Source organism: Schistocerca gregaria, chromosome 3, assembly GCF_023897955.1.
Source record: "Schistocerca gregaria isolate iqSchGreg1 chromosome 3, iqSchGreg1.2, whole genome shotgun sequence".
NCBI classification, from domain to species: domain Eukaryota; kingdom Metazoa; phylum Arthropoda; class Insecta; order Orthoptera; family Acrididae; genus Schistocerca; species Schistocerca gregaria.
Genome location: NC_064922.1, coordinates 460,762,193 through 460,788,047, shown reverse-complemented (window position 1 = coordinate 460,788,047; position 25,855 = coordinate 460,762,193).

Below are 25,855 nucleotides of genomic sequence, written 5' to 3'. Positions count from 1 at the left end.
TGTGTGCGGTACCACTGCGAAGAGAAGCAGAAACAAATCCAAGAAGGTTTTATTTCATTTATTGATTTGTTGTCTGCTGCTAAGTGCGATGCAAGTAAAATTGTCGGAGTACGAAATATTCATTAAGTGCTCTTTAGGCAATTCAGTGTAATCTCCAATTAGTTTATTTCAAAAAGCCAGACCATGGACAACCACTGGAACAACTTAATTACAGGAACAGAAACTTATAAGTACAAGGTAGTTTGCATGTAAGTGCAAGAATGATGTTTCCAAGCTCAGCTCAACAACTTGAAGTTTACAAGTTACCGGTTAAACCAAGTTCTTCAATTATAATAAACAAAAAATTCAGTCGAAGAGACATTTGTAAATAGTAATTGGTTTCATCTATCTATAACCTAAGTTAGAAACACTACCACACCATTAAGGCAAGTGCTCTACTTTTTTTTAATTTCATTTTGTTCCATATTGTTCGTTGAATTCGTTCAGGTCGACTTCTGATGACACCCGTTCACGTTCTTTGTTGAGCAGTTCACTCTGTTTTTTTTATTACAGAGGGTAGCTAACCCTCTGACCGAACATGCTTAGCTACCATGCTGGCACCAACTGAGCTACCCAAGCATGGCTCATAACCTGTACCCACAGCTACAATTCTACCAGTTCTTCGTCTCCTGTCTTCCAACTTCACAGAAGTTCTTCTACAAACCTCTCAGAAGTAGCACTCCTGAAAGAAAGGATATTTCAGAGGCATGGCTTAGCCACTGCCTGGGAGACGTTTTCAGAATTCAAAATTCATTCAATAGTGTTAATGGTTAGTATTGGTGACAATCTCGATGAGAGGAGTAAATTATTCAGCATATCTACAGTTGTCACACAACCTCAGGAAGTTAGGTATGACAGCGTACTACTCTTCATAATGTATGCTACACCTTTCATGGTGGAAGCTGCTGATTCATTAAAAGTACTACATTAAAATGATGCATGTGGCTTATTTAACTCACTACTTAGCAGAAGCTATTTGTTGGCAATTCAGTGATGTTGACAAATTAATTGAGAGTAAGAAACGGGCGTTTTTTTTTTTTTAAGTCCTTTCGCATGTTGTAGCATTTCAGTTGTTAGTTATATACACTTCTTACGACTATCATTAATTTTTACAAGTTAGAAGTTCTGCATTGATGCCTGCAGCTATAACTGCCAGACCTTCAACGTTTTGAAAATCATAATTTATTCATTCGAAAGCAGCAAAGTGGCTTCACTTGAAGTTCCACAAGTATTGACGTTTAATGCTGAAATTTCAGGAAAAGTTTATACATAAAATCAAATTTGGGATCTGTTCCCACTGCTGTGACGGCTGTGGAACACACAGAAGGGCTAGTAGTGACACAAATGGAACAAGTGGGAAAACTATGAATACATTTACAGTTGTTTGTGGTAAAATGGGAAAAGACGTGTCAAGGAAAATAGAAAAGGTGCTAGAAAAAGACTAAGGGTATCATACACTTTGTTCCATTTTAACTACTTTTTTCAGTGAAAAGTACTCTCCTAATTATCTAGATTCAGATTCACATTATATTGGCCATTTTGCAACACTACATAATGGTTTCCTGCTGTGTAGTTGCTCTCTAACCAATAGTCCATCTGAGCAAACCAATTGTCACTTTATCTGATATTGCTCATACGTTAGGTAATTGTGTTATAGATGGCTATGTTTATTAAGAATAACTTGATGTAACCATAGGGTCGAGCCATGCAAGTCTGCTTTGATATCCAGCAACTAACTTGCTGTAAATAATAATACCTGTGATACTCTAGTCACACAGTCCATGCATTTGATAGAATTGCTAATTAAAAAGTGCATATAAATATAAAATAAATGAAATATGAATAATTTAATAGAAAAGGGTTCTGTTTCAATCTCTGTAATTGATGTAGACGACAGAGAATTATGCACAACAACGTTTACTTAAGAAAGGACATCACAAATATACAGAAAATGGTTCTCCATTGTTCAATTAAAACACAAACAGAAACTAACTGGAGCAGTAAAGGTACATTGAGAGCTTTACAAGAATGATAGCTAAATCCCCAAACTAAATGGTCATCGAAAATGTGCAAAAACAAAGTCCATTATGTGATCGCAATATATGAAATATTCACCAAATCAAAAATGCTAGAGGAAAAAGTTAAAGTCTTATGCAGTAGAACATTAGAACGTCTCGAAATATGTATAAGTTCCTTCAGAAGTTAAAGCATGATAGCGGCCATTCACTGTCCTGAATCACCTAAATGATCGACTAACCCTGTTACCACCAGTAGATCTGCCTTCTTCAGAGCTCGACCTATATGGTGCCCTCCTACTTCAAGATCTAACGTAAAACTGCAGTGAATCGCTCTCTTGACCTCTTCACTCGACGATCTGTGTTCACTTGACTTAAGTGGCGTTCGCCACAGCTGCTTTTCCATTGGCTGAAGTACATCGCCACAGATACACGTTGTTCTTAAGCTCTGCAGAAATGATTTGATTCAACTTGACCACCTCCTGCACTAAACTAATATATTACAACAATACTTAAATAAATAAAATATTATAAGCATTTGGTCACACACAGAGCATTCACATAAAGAAATGAGTCAGCATTCTTTTTCATTTGGGCTTTCTTAAATGACAAGAGTGTCGCAAAATATTGTTTAAACAATTTTTTGTGCCTACCTGACAGAAGTGTCTTTTTTCTGTTTGGAATAGTGCTATCATCTAACACATGCGATGGAGCATTTCTTCAATTTCTATGATTTTGTATCACCAATTTTAATCAATAGTTAAATAAATATTTGACAAAAATAGTAACATATTCATTAAGTATATCAAATATGACTAAATATGAGTTATTCATGCTGCATTCAAATTCTGTGGTAGTGTGGAACACACGATGTTTTGTCAAACATTTGTCTAATGAAAAGGTATAAAACATACATTCAGTCAAGAAATAATACAGATATACCTTTCAGGAATTACAGCTATAGTGTAATGCCACCATCTGAGGTATTGTGTATGGAAATCAAATGAAGAATGTAAAAGTTTTTAATTCAGAGGTTCACTGTGCAAATGTTTATTCGATGTGAAATACTAACTTCTGTATTTTTAAAGATAAAATATTGTTGTGTCATTGGATGTGACTCCTATATCTGAGATCGCAGATGTATTCAGATTTGCTTTGTTATGTAGGTAAATTATTGCTGAATTTCAAAGAGCTTTAAAAAAACAGTTTTCAGTTTTTCTGGTGCTCTGCCTGTGCTGTAAGTGAAAGTTCAGAAATTGAAATAAAAATGAAGATTTATAAAGAAACATGTTGTACATAACCATATTCTGGTAGCGTTAATAAAAAGCACAATGCAACAGCAATGTTTAACTTGTTGCTCATGTACATTTTCTTTTTCAATAGATCATAATCGTAAATCGACCAAGTAATTTATTTTACTAGAGAAATTTTACCTCAATTTAATATTGTTACTTCGCATTTCTTATGTTACTGGGCGTATTTTTGTAAATTTTAGGTCATAATGGCATATATTATACTGATTTTTAGGTCACCAATCATATATAAAACTGTTTGCTATTACTTTGTATTAATTCTGATGCTACATGTTCTATGTCTTTGTTTGTAGTTTTCAGTACTGGTAATTTAATGATTGCCATGTTGCACTTTTAAAGACTTGTTAACTTTCTGTATCACTAATGTTTCTACATCAGTGGTAGAAGAACGTCATTCATTACCATCTGCTTGGTCACTGTACCATTTTTGGCATACATTCATGCTATAGTAAATCACATAATTATTCACTTTAAAAAAATGGTTCATAATATCATTTTCTCAGCTAGCTCTTTACACCACCAATTACTGTTTCAGATTTCGCTCTCATTGGGGTACTTGGTTCACTGTGGCTCATTTCATATCTGTACAACGTTTAGATACTGTAGATTTTCCCCCATCCCCAGAGTTCAAGATAGGACACGATTAACGCACTCGTATTTGCTGTTGAACCTGGGAAATCCAGTGTGCAGTGGGCTGCTAACACTTAAACACTATCCACATAGCGTTAGAAAACGTGATGTTCTGACGGAAGTGCAGGTAGAAGGAACCTTCCCCACCAGTTTACTAAAAAACGAATTGTATACAGGTTATTTGTCAATGTAACAATAGTTCCTACCTTTAGCAACATACACAGGAAATTCGCCGATGAAGCAGGTCTCTTTTCCATTATAAATTGTTGATATAATCACATTAAGCTATACATCTAGAAAAGTGGCAAAATTTCCAACAGAAATAGATCAATAGCTGAATTACTCTCCCCATCACTGACTTTCTTTTCCAGTAAATGAAAATTACTGTCAGGGTCTATTGTAACATTTAAGAAACTCTTGCTCTTTCTGGCTTGTACTGAATTCTGTTCCTCATGGTGTCAGTTGCTTACTGCATTGTGATGTTGACAAGGCTCATATACCATCTGAGTTCCTGTCCCTCAGACAGTAATGAGAGGATGCATTCATTATGGAGCCAGGTTTGAAGAGTTTCTTCTGCCATAATAAAAAAAAGTGTTATACCTGAGAAAATAACTACAGATTACATTAGTTAAACATGTTGCAGGTAATGGAACGCTAACTCTGTCCAATAGAAAAGTGCTAATAATGCAAACTCTTCATAACCTAACCAAACGAAAGGGCACAGTGGTTAGTAGACTAGACTGGGGAGAATGAAGATATAAATATGCACCCGGCAATCCAGATTTGGGTTTTACTTGATTTCACAATATGGCTTGAGACAAAGGGCACAACTAGTTTTCTACCCCATCCTTGAAACTATCTGAACTTGTCCTCTGTCTCTAATAACCACAACATTGACAGTTTATTACACTTTTAGCTTAGTAGTAAGTGGCTAGATTGAGCACACTAAAGGGTCATTTAATGATCAAACCCACCTCACAAGCAAAAATAAATATAAAAAATTTAACAAATAAAAATTTAGTCACATTATGAATTTCAGATTGTGAAATTCATTATCATTATTATTTTCAAATTTTTTATTTTACATAAATATGACTAATGAGTGGGATGAATTTAAATTTGACATTTTTTTTTTGACAGAAATAATACACCAAGAGAGAAGCAAGTTGAACAGAATATTTGCAAAGAATTTTTAAACCATATTTAATTATATTACATTTCAGAAGTCAGGACCATACTAACAGTATTAATGTATTAAGGCAAATTTATAAAGAAGAATAAAAAAATGACATTTAATAGTTATGATGAAACTGATATAGAAGTATGGGAAGATACAAAAAAACTCAGATTCTCTTTCTTATGTAGCAAATTGTAATTTACTAATAAATAATTTACAAAAAATGATACAAATTTATATTAAAGCATATTCATTATTTACATTAAGGCCTATTCATTATTTAAGTACTTGCCCACACAATAAATAGAGATTTAGGTGATAGGGAATAAAATAAAAATCAATTAATAAATTTAAATTATTAGGCAACAAATGTGGTATGAATGTTATTCTTGTATTGGAAGATACAGAAAAATTATTTTAATCTTACTAAAATTTATTAGATAATAAACAATTTTCATAAACAGTAGGCACTGTATCATAATTTTCTAGAGCTACTCTTTTATCATACTGAAATGAGAATTCTTTCTTAGCCTGTTCAACAAAAACATTTTTGGTATAAACAATTCTTGAAATCTGACTGTATTCTAACTGTATCTTTTCGTTCACTTCACTCTTGATTAACCTTATCATAGAGATACCATTAAGCTTTCGAAAATTCTTGTAATTTAATGTGAATCCCTTTATCTTTATTTTAGTTTTCTTTATAATTTTTCTCTTAATAACAACTTTTTGATACAATTGAAGTCCAATCTGTAATCCAGTTATTTCCTAATTCATCAGTCCATTTGTCTAACATACTGCCTGTTTCCACAGTATTTCCACCATTATCGATGTATACTATACTCTCTACATTAAAATATGTAACATATTCTCCTACTTTATTAACATATCATACAATCTAAGCCTTGCATTTGGTGTAGTGAACGCAGCTTAAAAATATTTGTTACTGTATTATTTTCAACTTAATAATCCTTGAACATTATAACTGATATCTACACTACATGATCAAAAGTATCCGGACACTCCCAAAACATTAGTTGTATTGTGCTGCCACCTACTGCCAGGTGCTTCATATCAGCGACCTCAGTAGTCATTAGACATCGTGAGAAAGGAGAAGAGAGTGCTCCGTGGAACTCACGGACTTCGAACATGGTCAGGGGATGTGAAGTGGAAGCGTGAAGGGACATATACAGCAAAAAATATAGAGGCCGACCTCATCTGTTCACTGACAGAGACTGCCAACAGTTGAAGATGGTCGTGGAAGTTGAAGAGAATACATCTATCCATACCATCACACAGGAATTCTGAACTGCATCAGGATCCACTGCAACAACTATGAAAGTTAGGTAGGAGATGAAAAAACTTGGATTTGATTGTCGAGCAGCTGCTCATGAGGCACATATCACGTCGGTAAATGCCAAACGACGTCTTGCTTGGAGTAAGGAGCGTAAATATTGGACTATTGATCAGTGGAAGAACGTTGAATGGAGTGACGAATCACGGTACACAATGTGGCGGTCTGATGGCTGGGGGTGGGTATGGTGAATGCTTGGTGAACATATCTCCAGTGTGTGTAGCGCTAACAGTAAAATTCGGTGGTGGTGGTGTTATGGTGTTGTCGTGTTTTTCATGGAGGGGACTTGCATCCCTTGCTGTTTGAGTGGCACTATCACAGCACAGGCCTACATTGATGTTATAAGCACTTTCTTGCTTCCCACTGTTGAAGAACAATTCGGGGATGGCGATTGGATCTTTCGACACAATCGAGCAACTGTTCATAATGCATGGCCTGTGACAGAGTCGTTACACGACAGTAACATCGCTGTAATGGACTGGCCACCACAGAGTCCTGACCTGAATCCTATATAACATCTTTGGGATGTTTTGGAATGCAAACTTCGTGCCAGGACTCACTGACTGACATCTATACCTCTGCTGAGCGCAGCACTCCATGAAGAATCGGCTGCCATTTCCCAAAAAACCTTCCAGCACCTGACTGGAAGTATGCCTGTGAGAGTGGAAGCTGTCATCAAGGCTAAAGGTGGGCCAACATCAAATTGATTGTCAGCATTACCGATGGAGGACGCCACGAACTTTTAAGCCATTTTCATCCAGGTATCTGAAAACTTTTGATCACACAGCGTATATTATCTAATAGATCATCCAGCAGTGTCTCATAACGTCGCTGTAAATCTGTTATATATTATGTGTCACTCATTTTTCGCCTTTGCCCAAAAGTCCCCCATAATGAGCTAGGACATATCTTAGTAACAGTTCGTTTTCCTGGATTTTCCATTATTCTATCAGGATCTAAGTCGGTACCAAATTTCTCTTTAACTATTTTGATATACTCTTGATTAACTTCAAAATCATGTCAACTCGTTTCTAATTTCATTTTCATAGATGTTTCACATAATTTTTAAACAACATGTTGCTGTTATTTCTAAAAACCCATACTTCACAAACATATAAAAGTTGATATCCTTTTTCTACAGTTTTCTCCATTTCATCATTTTTAGAATAATATTTTGGTCTATATATTTTCCTTAATGTCTTTAGGATAAAAATCATAAAATTTCACAGTGGGATAAAGACTTCATATGTCAATATAATTAATTTTTGTGCCAACATCATCTGCTTTAGTCTTAATTTTACTGCATTTGTTCAACCACTATAAAAAAAGCATCTCTTGGATTCAGTGGTTCGACATGTTCTGGTAACTGTTTTAATTTTTTAAGCTTCTTATACTCTGGAGAGTTAAGCCAATCACATGCTCACATCTCCATTAGACCATATCCCATATTTCGTGTTTCTGAACTTCTTGTTAAAGTCTTTTGATAAAATTCATCCATAGTTTCTTCATTTTTATTGTGAAATGTCTCTCTTTTAGAACATTTTTTACAACCATACCATAAACAACCTTAGTATACATTAACAGAATTAACTTCTTTGTCAAATCCATCTACTTCTCGACCATTAAGAGGATGCAAGATATTATGATTGTTTAAACTGTTTAACAAGCCTATGGATTCATTACAATAATTTTCTTTTTGTTCTTTATTCAATACCAGTAAATATTTAGATATGTAAATAGCCATTCAGACACCTACAACTGTTAAATAACAGAGTGGGTCCATATTAGATGGATTAAATGAAGTAATAGAACTCAATTCTATGTAATTTTTAATATACGATGTTTGTCCGGAAAATACGCATGAAAGTTGAATAATGTCTATATGTTACAAGTTGCAGTCACCGCCACGTGGGACTACTGCTGTAATCAATCCCATCAACGCTCAGTTCGAGTCAGATTACTCTGCGTGAAGGTAGGAGTGTGCTTGTTGACAGTTACCCTTTTTCACCTGCCGTCGGCAGGGAGCTCTCCCTGATTGAGGAATAGCGCGTCAACGTCAAGTTTCTTGCAAAGCTAGGCAAGAATGGCCGTGAGATTTTTAAGTGTTTGAAACAGGTTTGTGGAGACAATTCTCTGAAGGAAACAACCGTGAACAAGTGGTTAAAAAGGTTCTGGGACGGCCGAGAAGAAGTGAACGATGACTCTCGCCCAGGACACCCGTCGACATCGAGTTCCGATGCAAATGTTGACCGAATTCAGGCTTGTGTTCTGAAGACCGTTGATCGACAGTCAGAATTATTGCTGACGAGTTGTAAATCCTCAAAACCATCGTTCACAAAATCCTGACACAAAAACTTGAAATGAAGAAATTGTATGCGAAAATCATACCGAAGCTCTTGACGCCAGAACAGCAAGCAAAAAGGGTTGAGTGCTGTGAGGATTGGTTGGAAGCAGAGGAACGAGGGGACTTTCTCGATCGAGTCATCACTGGAGACGAGTCATGGCTTTACGAAATCGATGTGGAGCTCAAATCTCAAAGCAAGGAATGGAAACTAGCAGGAGAATCGCGAACGAAAAAGATACGATTATCAAGGTCCAATGTGAAGACAATGTTGATTGTTTTCTTTGATTCTAGGGGCATTGTTCACAAGGAATTTGTCGCTCCCGGCCTCAGAGCTCGTGTGGCCCGAGTTCGACCTGGAGTTGGCAAAAGGGGGCAAGTGGATCATTCATCATGACAATGCGCCCGCTCACACGTCGCTGGTTGTGCGCGAGTTTTTGGCCCGAAGCTCAATCACCGTGACAGACCACCCGCCTTATTCACCCGATTTAGCCCCATGTGATTTCTTCCAAAATACAAAATGGTGCTTCGGAGGCGGCACTTGGGAGATGTGGAAGCCATCAAGGCGGAAACGACATGGCAACTGAACAACGTCACAACTGAAGATTTTCAGCAATGTTATCAACAGTGGAAACGGCGTTGGCAGAAGTGTATCGCGTCTCAGGGCGAGTACTTTGAAGGAGACCATATTGTAATACCTGAATAATTGTAAAATAAAGTTATTATTCAACTTTTATACGTATTTTCCGGACAAACCTCGTATATAAATGATGTTGCCACACTCATATACTGTAGTGACTGGCATAATTGAACTAGCGTTGAAGAAATTAATTTTTGTCTGTAGTGAATCACGCGAAAATGGAAAACTGAAAAATCGAATATCGAAATTGAAAACCTAAATCGAAAAAATAGAAAATCACCAAAATCGAAACCGAAAAAGTCCGCAAAATTTGAAAGTGCGCCAGCAATTTCTATCCTTCGGATTTTTCTGTATGATGATACTCCTACCTGTTTTTGTTATTAACAAATTGTTGAGTGCATTTATTGCACAAAGTGTGTTCTAAATTGAAGTAGACGACCAAAGTGATTTATGAATGATTTCACATGAAACTGAGATCAGGTACATCAAATTGCACCATAACTTTAGCTTACTCCTATTATAAATCAAAAAGACTTATTTTGTTGTCCATTGTTGCCAAAAACAATTATTTTTGTATCGAAAATAAAAGTGTCTCTAGCGGATCATGCAATTTTTGTATAGAAAAATTATCGTTTTTGTTGTTTTTAAAAACGACTAATTTTATTTTAAAAAATCAGTGAATTTTGAAACTGCGCCATCTTTTTATATTGGAAAGTTACCGATTAAAATTGAAAAAAATTAAAAAAAGAGAAATGTAGTTCCATATATAAAATTTAGAAAGTACACCAGTTCCAACATACTATATCTACTAAAATAAAATATTACAGAACTAGCGTTGGTCGACTTCAGCTCTGCATATGACACGGTCAAACATACGTTGCCCTTCCAGAAACTCTATAACGACCTCAGAGATTATAACTCTGTCAACATCACCGAGTCTCTCTCACAAGACAGACAATTTTCCATACTTCTCAGTACAAAAACGAGCCGTTGGAGAAAGCAAAGAAATGAACTGATCCAAGGAAGAGTTCTGGCATCTTCACTTTTCAATCGATACACTAACAACTAACCAATTCATATTTAAATATTTCCTATATGCACATGACCTGTCAATTACAGCTGGGGGAAGACTTTCGAGGGCGTACAGCAGAAGCTGGAGAAATGTCTCAGAGACTTGTCAGAATATCATCAAAACAACTGTGTCAATAGACTGGGTGAAGCCGGCTCACTTACTGCTAGAAGATTAAGACAATAAGACGAGCTGGGCCTTCAACAAGACGAGGGGCCCCTGCAGGGTGCAACGGATAGTTCGACAGCGGAGCCGGATGAAGCCGCGAGAGGATACGACGATGGAAGAAGTACAGCCGGAAATTCGCACAAGAGCCGGGTGAAGGGTCCGGTACAAGTCTCCGCACATTCCTGGAGCTCCGGTCTTCAGGGAGGGGGCTGTGTGTGAGCAAAGAGACGAATAGTTGCGTGTATACAATAGAGGGGTAGTGGCAAAGACTCTGGTGTGCACATAATCATTTACTCTTTGCTTTGTGTTCGTTTTTGTCTCGAATGTTCTATGTTAATGTCTGGCTCATTGCTTCACAATAAAGTTGAACACTAAGAATACGAACGAGTCTATCATTAATAGAATGGAGCTAAGTAGTGGCTACATGGTAAAGGATAACTTCCGTGGATGTTACTTTACAATATATTAATGAGAATTAGTTGTGTTACAGGTGAATGTAATAACTGCAGCTGTTCAGTCTGTCGCGCTCCCCATGTATCTCCAATCTGACGACAAATGCAAGTCAACCACAAAATGTCGGATTTCAGCGGATTAGGCATGAATTTTATTTAAACTCAGCTGATGCAGGGGAGTAAAATGTGCTGAAGAGTGACGTAACATTGTTCACAGTAGATGAGATCAGCTCACAAGCGACCCCAGTGAGCACTTTTTCTCAAGATAAGAGCGGAAGACGCGCTAGCGTGGATTCCGAAAAACGAATTTGTTCGACGTCACGTGAACAGAACCCAAGAATGAGTGAACAAGGAGTTAGCGAGTCACCAGTGACCGAAATTCGAGTAATATGTAACGCCATTTGCTATTTGTGACCTAAATACGAACTAGCCCGATTTGTGTACAGACTTGTACAATGACCTAACAAAGAACTTTAGTGATTTGAGCGCAACGTTATGCGTGGACCTGCGCAGAGATATGACGAGATATTTGCCCAGTGACTTAGCTACCGTACATCAAAAGTACTCGTCCGTTATTAAAGATCAGAAGGAAATCGTGGACAGGCTTAACAAAATGACCAAAGTTCAGAATAATTTACAAACCGCACAGACCAAAATTATAGACACCGAGAAGGTTGTGCTTGGAAACGTAATGAACTGCAGTCCGTTTACAAGGACTTACTGGCTGAAGAGCAAAAACAGTCAGGAGAGGTGGAACGCTTGAAACCAGGTCACGAATTTGTGAAAAAATACCAATAACTTACGAAGAAACTTACAGAAACACCGTTGAGACATTTATTTCAGTTTTCTGTCAACTGGCTTGGATTTTTATCTCGGATTACTCAGTACTGTCATTAGTGAATGGAATTTGTCCTCCATCCATGACACTTTGTGGGAAATATAAATGAAGAAAAACTCTGTGCATAATACACTCCCCTGACAGACACTCACCTATTTAGGTTATGATAAATGTTTTACCAAGTTTTTTTGAAGCAAGATATCTCAACAACTTGAAGTACCATGTTTGACAAGTATGATGGAGGAGTTTTATTAGGAGAACTATGTCTGAGACGGGGTTGTAGCCTCTCCCCGATGTTATTCAATCTGTATATTGAGCAAGCAGTAAAGGAAACAAAAGAAAAATTCGGAGTAGGTATTAAAATTCATGGAGAAGATGTAAAAACTTTGAGGTTCGCCGATGACATTGTAATTCTGTCAGAGACAGCAAAGAACCTGGAAGAGCAGTTGAACGGAATGGACAATGTCTTGAAAGGAGGATATATGATGAACATCAACAAAAACAAAACGAGGATAATGGAATGTAGTCAAATTAAATCGGGTGATGCTGAGGGAATTAGATTAGGAAATGAGACACTTAAAGTAGTAAAGGAGTTTTGCTATTTAGGAAGTAAAATAACTGATGATGGTCGAAGTAGAGAGGATATAAAATGTAGACTCGCAATGGCAAGGAATGCGTTTCTGAAGAAGAGAAATTTGTTAACATCGAATATAGATTTATGTATCAGGAAGTTGTTTCTGAAAGTATTTGTATGGGGTGTAGCCATGTATGGAAGTGAAACATGGACGATAACTAGTTTGGACAAGAAGAGAATAGAAGCTTTCGAAATGTGGTGCTACAGAAGAATGCTGAAGATAAGGTGGATAGATCACGTAACTAATGACAAGGTATTGAATAGGATTGGGGAGAAGAGAAGTTTGTGGCACAACTTGACTAGAAGAAGGGATCAGTTGGTAGGACATGTCCTGAGGCATCAAGGCATCACAAATTTAGCATTGGAGGGCAGCGTGGAAGGTAAAAATCGTAGAGGGAGACCAAGAGATGAATACACTAAGCAGATTCAAAGGATGTAGGTTGCAGTAGGTACTGGGAGGTGAAGAAGCTTGCACAGGACAGAGTAGTGTGGAGAGCTGCATTAAACCAGTCCCAGGACTGAAGACAACAACAACAACAACATGCCTGAGACTTAATGCTGCAAGACATAATAGGTCTTAAGTGATGTTGATATTATATTAGTTATGTTTAATGCATTTTTCTGGACATGCTGGTTTACTTGTTCTTGCTAGAGCCACATGATGCCATACATCATTTACACACATAGATATGAAAACACTAGCAGCATGCAATTCATAAATGTGTGTTTGCATGTTGTTTATAAGATTCGTGCATATATCTCTCTCTCTCTCTCCCTCTCTCTCTCTCTCACTCACTCACTCACACACACACACACAGAGAGAGAGAGAGAGAGAGAGAGAGAGAGAGAGAGAGAGAGAGAGAGAGAGAGTGAGTGAGAGGCAGAAGGTTATTTTACTCAAAATATTGTCTTATAAATTATTTTGAAAATCCGTTAGGTCAGTAAACCTTTGTTATAAGCAGGTGAGATTATGGACATTTTTAAGCTTAGAAGTCTTTTATTGTTGTGTTTAATAGCAAAACTGGAATGGCAATGTTACTTAGACATGACATGATTCAGTTTTTATTCATTAATGTTTGTTCCTCATGAAAAGAGCAATTAAAACTAAATTTTACTATACTGTGGTCCTAAAGGGCTATTTTGTAAACTAAATAGCTTCTTAGTTGGTTAGTTGTAACATGTTCCAGGAACAATTTTGAATGATAGATTGTAGTGACATGGAACAAGCCATTGTTCATTGACATCACAAATTAATTGTACGTATGATTACATTCTGAAAATTTTTAATTTGCATTTCTATTTATGGTAATACCCATGAGCCTGCTATGCCCAATAATATCATTTAAAGTTGAACATCATTGTTCACTAGTCAGTAAGCTAGATCAAGGGCACCAGGCATCTAGGTCTAATTGAATTCGATATGGATTAGGATAACTTCCAATTTTATTCGGAAAATACTACAGAAGATTGTATGAAATCCCAGTTAGTTTAAATAAGATGAGCCGGGAGCCCCAGGACACTTCATGTGGAATGACCCGTATCCGCATTGTTGGGATATCCTGATTTAAGGAAAAACTTCGCAATAATTGGGTTGACCTGAGCCTTTAAGAAACACATCTTTCAGTAATCAGGTTAGGCCCAAGTTTTAAGACAAAAAACATATACTTCATTAACCAAGTTATGCCCAAACCTTAAGTGCTTCAGTAATTGGGTTTGGTCGAAGGTTTAAGGAAAAAAGTTCTATATTTCAATAATCAGGCTAGGCCCAAGCTTTAAGAAAAAACTTAATTACCACAGTCATTCCCTTAATCTTTTCATCAGGTGGGATCCAAGATTAAGAAAATACTACACACAATGCTGCAGTAAGCAGTCACATGCATCTTCAAAACTCCACAGCTGGTTAGGATGACTGCATAGCTAGTGATGGAATGGTAACTTGAAAAGAAATTAAAATCCACATTAATATTACTGAAAACCTTTATTTGTAACTTATGGATTACTAAGTTTGTTGCACTAATAATGGTAAGGAAAATAATGTTTACATATTTATGGCTTTTCCTATCCATTTCTGTATGGAAATATTATTTAATTTTTTGGTATGGATTTTGTTGTTTTGCATTTCTTAGAAATGTTCATTATAACATTTGACAGGAAAGTATTTCACATGCACTAAATCAGTCTCTTCCATAAAAGAACACTGCACTGGTGATTAATGATCAATAATAAGCTTCAAATGACCAGTAAATTAATAATGGAATGAAAGTCAAATTTGCTCCATGTTTGAGCATTTCTACATCTTTATGTTTTGTAATTAGGTACTTATAGTCATAATATTTATATGCCAAACCCTTTAAAAACACTTAGAAAACCAATAAATGAAAGAAATATAGGCATAGTTTAAATATTACGTTTTAGGTGTTATCTAATGACAATTTTACTGTACATGCAAGACATACTGAACCAAAGAAATAAAACGCCATGATGTTAATAATCTAACATATAAACAAGATTAGCATACAGTTTGAATAAGAGTACATTAATATGGGCGATAATCAATGCCAGATGTACTTCTTCTTCGTAGATGGTATAGTTATGGTACTCAATTTGGGATATCACCACAACAATTTTAAATCCCCCCCCTCCTTCCTCAATGTTCTACATGGGACACAGCTTCTTTAAAAGTAGTGTGGCTGAACCACACTACTTTCAAACAATGAGCTATTGTGATGTCCTAGTGTCTACATCATTGTCAGGCTGCAGATTTTAAGCTAATGGGGAACTTGAGCCAACTGCCAATCAGTGGTATCACTCATCAGCAATTATTCCATATTGTACCTATGCCACTGGTTTGGAACAAGACATGTTATGAACTGTGTGTGAACATTCATATTTGCATGAGAAAGTCACAACCCAAGGCCCATGGAAATACATAATGCTGCTTGCAGGGACATAAACCCCCTTTACAGACACATCAAATAATACAGTTTTTTTCTTTCAAGCAAAACAGAGTGTATAAATACTTTATGACTGATGTGTAGTGTACCATTCAGCTGGCTTTCTGTGTAATGGAATTATCCACACCAAGTCCAAGGTGTGAAGAGACTTCAGTTTTTTTTTTACTTTTTTTTTTATAGCAATGTCTACAACTTATTCCATGTGACAATCACATCAAATCATGATAAGTATTTTCTTTGTTTTTAATTATGTTAATAGAGCTGCCTTCAGATAAAATAAGAATTATTTTACAATGGTGCTGAAAACTTACACACCTTAGCCTTCATCCATACTGGACGTGCAGTCAGTCCGGAGGCAGTTTTCAGTTGCAATTTTTTATTTCTTTTTGGATTAATTTTTGGTTAGCCCACCATTAACACACAGTATTAATTTTATGCAAGTGAGCCAATAGCATTGTCTGTTTAGAGGTCAACACTGGAAGAAACGTTGCAAGCAGTGCTAGAAGTAGTACCTCAAACTTAAAAATGTTAAATAAATAATAATCACCTGATTCCTTATATATGCCCTTTGGGGAAAGGAAAGTTGCTATACAAGTGTCGAAGTGCCATACTTGACTTAAGAAATGTAATACTTACCATTTCAGAAATTTATAATGTTGTTGCAAATTCCATGCTTTGTTTAGAGTGTGGTCTTGGGCTTCCCCACAGATGAGATCTGCGTCTAGCCAACTTATTCTTTCTTCTGATAATTGCAGTGGGATGGATAAGAACACAGCTACCACAATTTTTTATTGATTGTCCTATAAAAAATATGAGAGTTAATAAACTACAATCCATCTGAAGAGGCCTTGGAAGGCCCAATGGCACCGACCGGCTGCCGTGTCATCCTCAGCCGACAGGCATCACTGGATGCAGATATGGAGGGTCATGTGGTCAGCAAACCGCTCTCCCATGCATATATCACTTTATGAGACTGGAGACGCTATTTCTCAATCAAGCAGCTCCTCAGTTTCCCTCACAAGGGGTGAGTGCGCCCTGTTGCCAAAGGCGCATGGCAGACGAGAATGTCACACATCCAAGTGCTAGCAAAACCCATGCACTGCTTAACGTCGGTGATCTGATGAGAACTGGAGTTACACCTGCGGCAAGGCCGTTGGCATGACAATTCATACGACACTGAATTACTTTCTCTCCATAACTTTTATTTAAATTTATGTTTTACTTACCTTGACCAAAATTTGCCAAATAAGAAGCACATTCAGATGGAGTTTTAAACTTCCTCAACTTTTTACACATGGCATCAAAGGCTTTCCTCATTTCCTGAGGGGACTTATTTGAAAAATTTGTGAGATGAGCTTGCATTTCCTCTATTAAATCATTATTTCTTTTGTCTGGGACTGTCTTCATCTGAAGTGTTCTCTGGCATCTGTTCTTGGCTTTCATAGATCAATCCTGTGTCCATTTGCTCCAAATGTTCAAAAAAATTTGAAGCCTTAGCATTCTGAGAGGTATACAGAGGCTCTAGCCATCCTTCAGGAGGCTCCTCATTTGTGGCAATAAAATAATACAGTTATGCATACTGTCATTATCTATTGCCTCCATGTAGTTTTCTGATAGTAAAACAGTGTTGGCCAGTCTATGTGTTTGCAGATATGAGGGGGGACCCACAAATAACCATAATTTCTTTCTAGAAAGCATATATTTTATTGTTTCCAAATACAACCTTAATCTCCTTTGAAGTACTCTCCATTAGCATTAATACACTTGTCCAAACACTCATTCCAGTTTTGGAAGCCCCTTTTAAATTCGTCCATTTTGATACCTGCCAGCACTTTCATGACATTGCGTTTTGCCTCTTCCACATCCACAAAATGCTTCCCTGTCAAGTCTCTTTTCATCCTCGGGAATAGGAAGAAGTCCGAGGGTGCTAAATCCAGCAAATAGGACATGTGGGTCAAGGTAGTCATCTTCGTTGATGCCAAAATTTGGTGAACGCTGAGAGTTGTGTGCGTGGGAGCATTGTTGTGATGCAGGAACCACATGCAAAAATCCTTCAAAGCTGGATGTTTTCGGGACAAACTTCTGCGAGGCCATTTCATAACCTCCAAATAGAACTATTGGTTTATTGTCTTGTTCTTAGGGACAAATTCAGAGTGTACAATCCCTTTGATGTCAAAAAAACAAATCAACATTGTTTTGACATTCGATTTCACATGTGGAGCTTTTTTTGGTCGAGGTGAGCCAGCTGACTTCCATTGTGATGACTGTTGTTTACTTTCTGGATCATACCTATAGCACCATGACTCATCACCTGTAATGATTTTGTTGAAAAAATGTGGATCATCTTTGAACGTGTCCTTCATTTCGAGACAGGCTTGATCCCTTTGACCTCTGGTAAGACGCTTCAGCACAAATTTTTCTGCCACTCTTCGCATCCCCAAATTGATGGTCAAGATGCTCTGAATTGAGCTACAGGACAACTTGGACAAGTTCTTGAGTTGGTTGATTGTCCTGCGTCAATCCTCATTGATGAGATCACAGATTTTGTTGATGTTGTCTTCGCTTAAAGCAGTTGAAGGTTGACCGGAACGGGGCTGATCTTCAACCACCATTTCTCCCTTTTTAAACTAAGAAAACCATTTGTACACTTGTGTTTCACTAAGATCACGGTCTTTGTAGGCTGTCTGAATCATCGCAACAGTATCTGCTGTGTTCTTGCCGAGCAAGAAACGAAATTTCACTGCCGCACGTTGTTCTTAAGAACTAGCCATTTCCTCGTATCACATCTGCAGTGTACGCACACTCAAGGAACTGCCAAACAAACCACGCTTCTCACTGTTGGGTGATGCTGCATGGCAGAATGACTCAGCAGAGCTCCTACTACAAACCTCTGGTGGCGCAACCTGCTACTACAAGTACATGATGTGCAGCATTACGATTATGGTTACTTTTGCCGCTGCCCCCCCCCCCCCCCCCCAATATTCCCTGTATTGCCTTGGTGACAAGTGCAAACAAGAACAGCCATATTTACAATGTGAAAATGGTTCTTTCTTTCTTCACTGGGAACCAGCAGAACATCCTCAATGACTTGTCTGACCTTTGTTAGAATTTCCTGTGAAGGAGCCTTTATAAGCCTGGAGAAAGGCTTAGGACTTGTTCCATTAGCACCATTGAGAAGTCTCCTCTGAAAATACAAATCCACCTGTGTGAGAAAGGATTCCACCATCTGCACCACATTGAAGGTGTGCGCCCTCTCAAAAATTCTGTCCTTTAAAATTCTGATGAAGGCCTCATTTATATTAGAGGTGTTTGTTCTTCTATAAGCATACCTCCTCAATATGAAATGGTCCACAGTTCTCTCTTATCCCAATACCCTTCCAAGTATTTCAATAAATTTTGTTGATTTACACCAGTGTTTCTCTTGTTACATTATAGTTTACCACTCCTTCATTTTTAGTTGGCGTAGATACTATTTTATTGAAATTCTGGAAGAATTCACACTGTTTTTGCTGTGGTGTAGCAGTTTCTTTGCTTTGAGAAGCCAGCGCCACACTGCCTGCAGGCCGTGAAATATACACAACAAAGTTTTTGTGTATGGGAAGCACCTTCTAATTGCATTTTGCTCTGACTGGCTGTCATCAGTAAGAAATACATTCGGGCCACTGATGTTTCCCCCAAAAATATTTTCACCCTGTATCTCTTTCAGGTTGTATACATGTAAGAACCCTGTATATACTAAAAGGTTTCAGATAGATTATATAATGCTAAGACAGAGATTTAGGAACCAGATTTTAAATTGTAAGACATTTTCAGGGGCAGATGTGGACTCTGACCACAATCTATTGGTTATGAACTGTAGATTAAAACTGAAGAAAATGCAAAAAGGTGTGAATTTAAGGAGATGGGACCTGGACAAACTGAAAGAACCAGAGGTTGTACAGAGTTTCAGGGAGAGCATAAGGGAACAATTGACAGGAATGGAGGAAAGAAATACAGTAGAAGAAGAATGGATAGCTTTGAGGAATGAAATAGTGAAGGCAGCAGAGGATCAAGTAGGTAAAAAGATGAGGGCATGTAGAAATTCTTGGGTAACAGAAGAGATACTGAATTTAATTAATGAAAGGAGAAAATACAAAAATGCAGCAAGTGAAGCAGGCAAAAAGGAATATAAACGTCTCAAAAATGAGATTGACAGGAAGTGCAAAATACCTAATCAGGGATGGCTAGAGGACAAATGTAAGGATGTAGAGGCTTATCTCATGAGGGGTAAGATAGATACTGCCTACAGGAAAATTAAAGAGACCTTTGGAGAAAAAAGAACCACTTGCATGAATATCAAAAGCTCAAATGGAAATGCAGTTGTAAGCAAAGAAGGGAAAGCAGAAAGGTGGAAGGAGTATATAGAGGGTCTATACAGGGGCAACATTCTTGAGAACAATAATTATGGAAATGGAAGAGGAGGTAGATGAAATGGGAGATATGATACTACGTGAAGAGTTTGACAGAGCACTGAAAGACCTAAGTTGAAACAAGGCCCTGGGAGTAGACAACATTTCCATTAGAACTACTGACAGACTTGGGAGAGCAAGTTGTGACAAGATTCTACCATCTGGAGAGCAAGATGTATGAGACAGGTGACATCCCCTCAGACTTCAAGAAGAATATAATAATTCCAATCCCAAAGAAATCAGGTGTTGACAGATGTGAAAATTACCGAACTATCAGTTTAATAAGTCACAGCTGAAAAATACCAACGCAAATTCTTTACAGACGAATGGAAAAACTGGTAGTAGCCGACCTCGGGGAAGATCAGTTTGTATTCCGTAGAAATGTTGGAACACGTGAGGCAATACTGATCTTACAACTTATCTTAGAGGAAAGATTAAGGAAAGGCCAACCTACATTTCTAGCATTTGTGGACTTAGAAAAAGCTTTTGGCAATCTTGACTGGAGTACTCTCTTTCAAAGTCTGAAGGTGGCAGGGGTAAAATACAGGGAGCGAAAGGCTATTTACAATTTCTGCAGAAACCAGATGGCAGTTATAAGAGTCGATGGACATGAAAGCGAAGCAGTGGTTGGGATGCTATTCAATCTGTATATTGAGCAAGCAGTAAAGGAAACGAAAGAGAAGTTCGGAGTAGGTATGAAAATCCTTGGAGAAGAAATAAAAACTTTTAGGGTCACGAATGACATTGTAATTCTGTCAGAGACAACAAAGGACTTGCAAGAGTGGTTGAACGGAATGGACAGTGTCTTGAAAGGAGGGTATAAGATGAACATCAACAAAAGCATGGATAATGGAATGTAGTCGAATTAAGTTGGGTGATGCTGCAGGAATTAGATTAGGAAATGAGACACTTAAAGTAGTAAAGGAGTTTTGCTATTTGTGGAGCAAAATAACTGATGATGGTCAAAGTAGAGAGGATATAAAATGTAGACTGGCAATGGCAAGGAAAGCATTTCTGAAGAAGAGAAATTTGTTAACATCGAGTATTGACTTAAGTGTCAGGAAGTCGTTTCTGAAAGTATTTGTATGGAGTGTAGCCATGTATGGAAGTGAGCATGGAAGATGAATAGTTTTGACAAGAAGAGAATAGAAGATTTCGAAATGTGTTGCTATAGAAGAATGCTGAAGATTAGATGGGTAGACCACATAACTAATGAGGAGGTACTGAACAGAATTAGGGAGAAGAGGAGTTTTTGGCACAACTTGACTAGAAGAAGGGATCTGTTGGTAGGACATGTTCTGAGGCATCAAAGGATCACAAATTTAGCATTGGAGGGCAGCGTGGAAGGTAAAAATCATAGAGGGAGACCAAGAGATGAATACACTAAGCAGATTCAGAAGGATGTAGGCTTCAGCAGGTACTGGGAGATGAAGAGGCTTGCACAGGATAGAGTAGCATGGAGAGCTGCATCAAACCAGTCTCAGGACTGAAGACCACAACAACAACAACAACAACATCTCTTTCAGCAACTGTAATCCCAATTCTATAACTCCACAGCTTTCTGAAGAGATAATCAAAACTCCTCAAGTGGTAAAGCTCACTCTCACTGGGAGTAAGTAAAACAAATACTCTGCTGCTATCATGGTGCAGAGAACCAGTAGAATCCATAAATACAAGTTTGGAAGCAGCTTTTATCTGAGCATGGACTTTTAGCATCAGAGGTGAGCAAATGCTGAAAAATTATACAAATGTTAATAAGAGCTAAATGTATATGCATAAAGTTCTCATTACACTAAAAATTTCTAAATGTACTCTTACCATACCATCATGTTTCAGAATCATCCTGGCACACACAGCTCCAACTTTGATATTGTATTCCCCTAATCTCTATTGCAATAACTACTTTCCTTCCTTGTTGAAGTCTATTGGTCCATGCTTTTTCTTAAAAACTTCAATGAACAAATAGTGACAAAAGTTGTAATCAGGACACTTGCTTCTGTCTGCAAGGACTAAAGGGTAAGCAGCTGAATTTCAACCTTAATCGACTCAAGTGCATTGGCTGGTGAATGTCCTCTTTCCAATGAGGTGGTTAATTTTTCTTTGACATCGCATGGTGGTTGCCTAAATCTTAAAGCAGCAGCACTCCCAACACTCTGTTTATGACCCAGCACCAGTTAACCTCACACGGCATTTCTTTATAGAATATTGCTTTCTCTACAAACTTACCTCTGTATCTATCACACACAGCATGAATTGTCACTGCCACTTTTGATGGATAGTTGATTTCTTCCCCCCCCCCCCCCTTCCCCCCACTGAACTAGGTACTTTTACACTGTGAGTACAGACCAGCCTTTGTTTACAAATAACATACTTTCCTGAAGCAGGTTCAATGCACCTTATAGCTCATGTTGTTTTTGTTATGTTTTTAAACTGCTGACTACTGTCAAAACTCCTCGTTTGTTTTAACATCAACACGAATTTTTAAAGATTTCATTTCTGGGACATTGCAGTCAGTTCTGTGAAGCTCCAACACAAATGTTTTTCACTGTGGGAGAATTTCATGTTGAGGGTAAAGAACATGTATTACTATCACCTCTTTACTTGGCTTTATTTAAATTGTTTCAGAATTTTCTTCCCTACAGTTGTTTAGACACTTTAGTTTCATAGTTTCTATTCCTAATATTACAGGAAATGTTTATGAGGGAAAGAAATGTAGGCATGTTGGTGTGCTCCTACAGATTATTTAGAATTTCTGAAGTTTGTGGGTGATTAGAGCTGGGTGTTAGTAAATGTTGAAAACCAGTCCTTAATAACAAAACTTCTTTTCACTGGTAAATAAGCTTTCTATAGTACTGAGCTGAACATACTCACCAACTATCTGTTTCACCTTGAGTGAAGTTAAGGGAACACCCATTTAACGAAGGATGTATATTCATCTTCACTGAGAACAGTTCTTGTCTATGTTTTGAGACCTTTTTAGCATTACTCTCAGACACAGTGACATGTTTAAACTACAGTTTTGAGTAACAGCTTTTATTTATACCTGGCATACATTCTCCTTAAACCACCACAGCATATCTGTCTCTTTGTCTTTAAGGTTTCAGTTTAATGTAATTTCTAGGTATCCTACACTACTGATAGTCAAATGATTTCCAAACTGAAATAAGGAGGATAAACAAATTAGTTGCTAATTATTGTAACGAAATCAAACACTACTTATGATGAAACTGATGTTAAAGAGGCAGTCAGCTACTCAAGATATGATTGGCTTTTTTTCTCCACCTTTCTGTACCTTTCCAAACAATGGAAAACAGTTCAAAGTTTAGCATACATATGTGTCTTATACTACCAGTACACAATTCAGCTGATTTTGTAACTTTTTTCACATGTACGTTTCATATATATGCAAAACATAAGAAAAAATTACCTATGAAAAACAGCTTTCTTTTACAGGTTCATTAAAACTCTATTTAGTAACAAGAAACACAACATAAAAACCAAATTTAGACACAAACATGTATTAATCTGCATTTTTCCAATAAGGGAATGAAAATATTTCTGAAAGTAGGTATACCCCTGTTTTATATTATGATTAGCGCAGGCTGTTTCGTACAGTTGTTAAATCTCTTGTGTACTATCACATCATTTAAATTAATTGTGTCCACAGCAAGATCTTTAAATAGAGATTTCTGCTAAGATAAACAAATTGGCTTTATCTTTATCTTGTTTCCTTCCACAGACTTCTTAAACTAATTATGTCTTTTTTTTACCCAACCCTGGTTATCACATTTTTACCCTATCCATACACTCTGTCTTCCATGTTTTATTTGATCCTAGTAATTTTATAATAGTAAGTAGCCAATATGCCAATAACAACTGGCAATTGAACAGTGTGGATTCATAGCTTGAATAACGCAAACAGAGAATACAGCACACTTGAGAAACAGTAACAAATACTATTAACTATTTCACTCTTTCTTTCGTTCATGGACAGCACTATCTTTGAAAGTAGTGAATTTAAAGTTGAATGTTTAAAAAGAAAAACTTCAAATTCAGAAAATTAAAATTAAATGCAGTCCTTACAAATACTTCAGTCTTTCACTCATCCACAACACTACCTGCAATTGAAGTAATATTTAAAATAGAGTATGAAGACATAAGTGATAGAGGAGACACATATGACAACACAATTGGATCGCACCAGGTGTATATCAGTTTTTCATTGGTAGTTGTCTGGTGGCTCCTCATTGGTAGCTAGCTTTGTGCTCAGACAGTGTAGAGGGGAGATGGAAAAACCCTGGGTCAAGTCAGTACTTCCATCTCAGGAAGTGGGAGTGCATACATGCAGTCACCTGTGACAATAACTGGTGGTGAAGAAAGGGAATATAATTTGCAACAAGCAATACCAATGATCAAACCACCGTATGTCGCATAGAACTGCATGCATTCGGAGATGGTACTGCTGCCTGTGAGCATAGCACCTTGCTTGACATATATTTTAGCAGATGCAAGCCTAATTAGAAATAGGCAATTTCCAGTATATTTGACAGAGGGCAAGAAAACTGTGTTGATATATTGAAAAATATCTAAATAAGACTCAATAGTGGACAAATCCAGATTCACAAGTTGATGTCTTAGAGATACTCAAGAGTCGGTTGCCAGCGCATATCATGGAAACATTGGCAACAGTACCAGAGAAGCATCTCGAGTACCTCCTCTCATGTCTATTATTGACTTGATTGATCTCACTTATGAAGAGGGGCAAGCTCCAGCTGAGAGCAGGGATATATAGCCTGATACATCACATAATGGAAAACACTTGAACTATAACAAAAACAATAACAGTGGAAACGGTCAGCACAGTTTGCATCCTTACACACTTCAGCAAAGTAACATAAATAAGAACTACAATAGTAGAGGAAATTATGGGTCACACAAAAGGTATAGGAGAGATCATGATCCAGATTACCATTACCCAATTATCAATCGAACAAAAAGATCCACATACCAGATTTCAAGGTCCACCACCAGTAGACAATAAATATCAATTGGCTAGGACATACCAACAACAGGAGGTAACCTAATATACACTCCTGGAAATTGAAATAAGAACACCGTGAATTCATTGCCCCAGGAAGGGGAAACTTTATTGACACATTCCTGGGGTCAGATACATCACATGATCACACTGACAGAACCACAGGCACATAGACACAGGCAACAGAGCATGCACAATGTCGGCACTAGTACAGTGTATATCCACCTTTCGCAGCAATGCAGGCTGCTATTCTCCCATGGAGACGATTGTAGAGATGCTGGATGTAGTCCTGTGGAACAGCTTGCCATGCCATTTCCACCTGGTGCCTCAGTTGGACCAGCGTTCATGCTGGACATGCAGACCACGTGAGACGACGCTTCATCCAGTCCCAAACATGCTCAATGGGGGACAGATCCGGAGATCTTGCTGGCCAGGGTAGTTGACTTACACCTTCTAGAGCACGTTGGGTGGCACGGGATACATGTGGACGTGCATTGTCCTGTTGGAACAGCAAGTTCCCTTGCCGCTCTAGGAATGGTAGAACGATGGGTTCGATGACGGTTTGGATGTACCATGCACTATTCAGTGTCCCCTCGACGATCACCAGAGGTGTACGGCCAGTGTAGGAGATCGCTCCCCACACCATGATGTCGGGTGTTGGCCCTGTGTGCCTCGGTCGTATGCAGTCCTGATTGTGGCGCTCACCTGCACGGCGCCAAACACGCATACGACCATCGTTGGCACC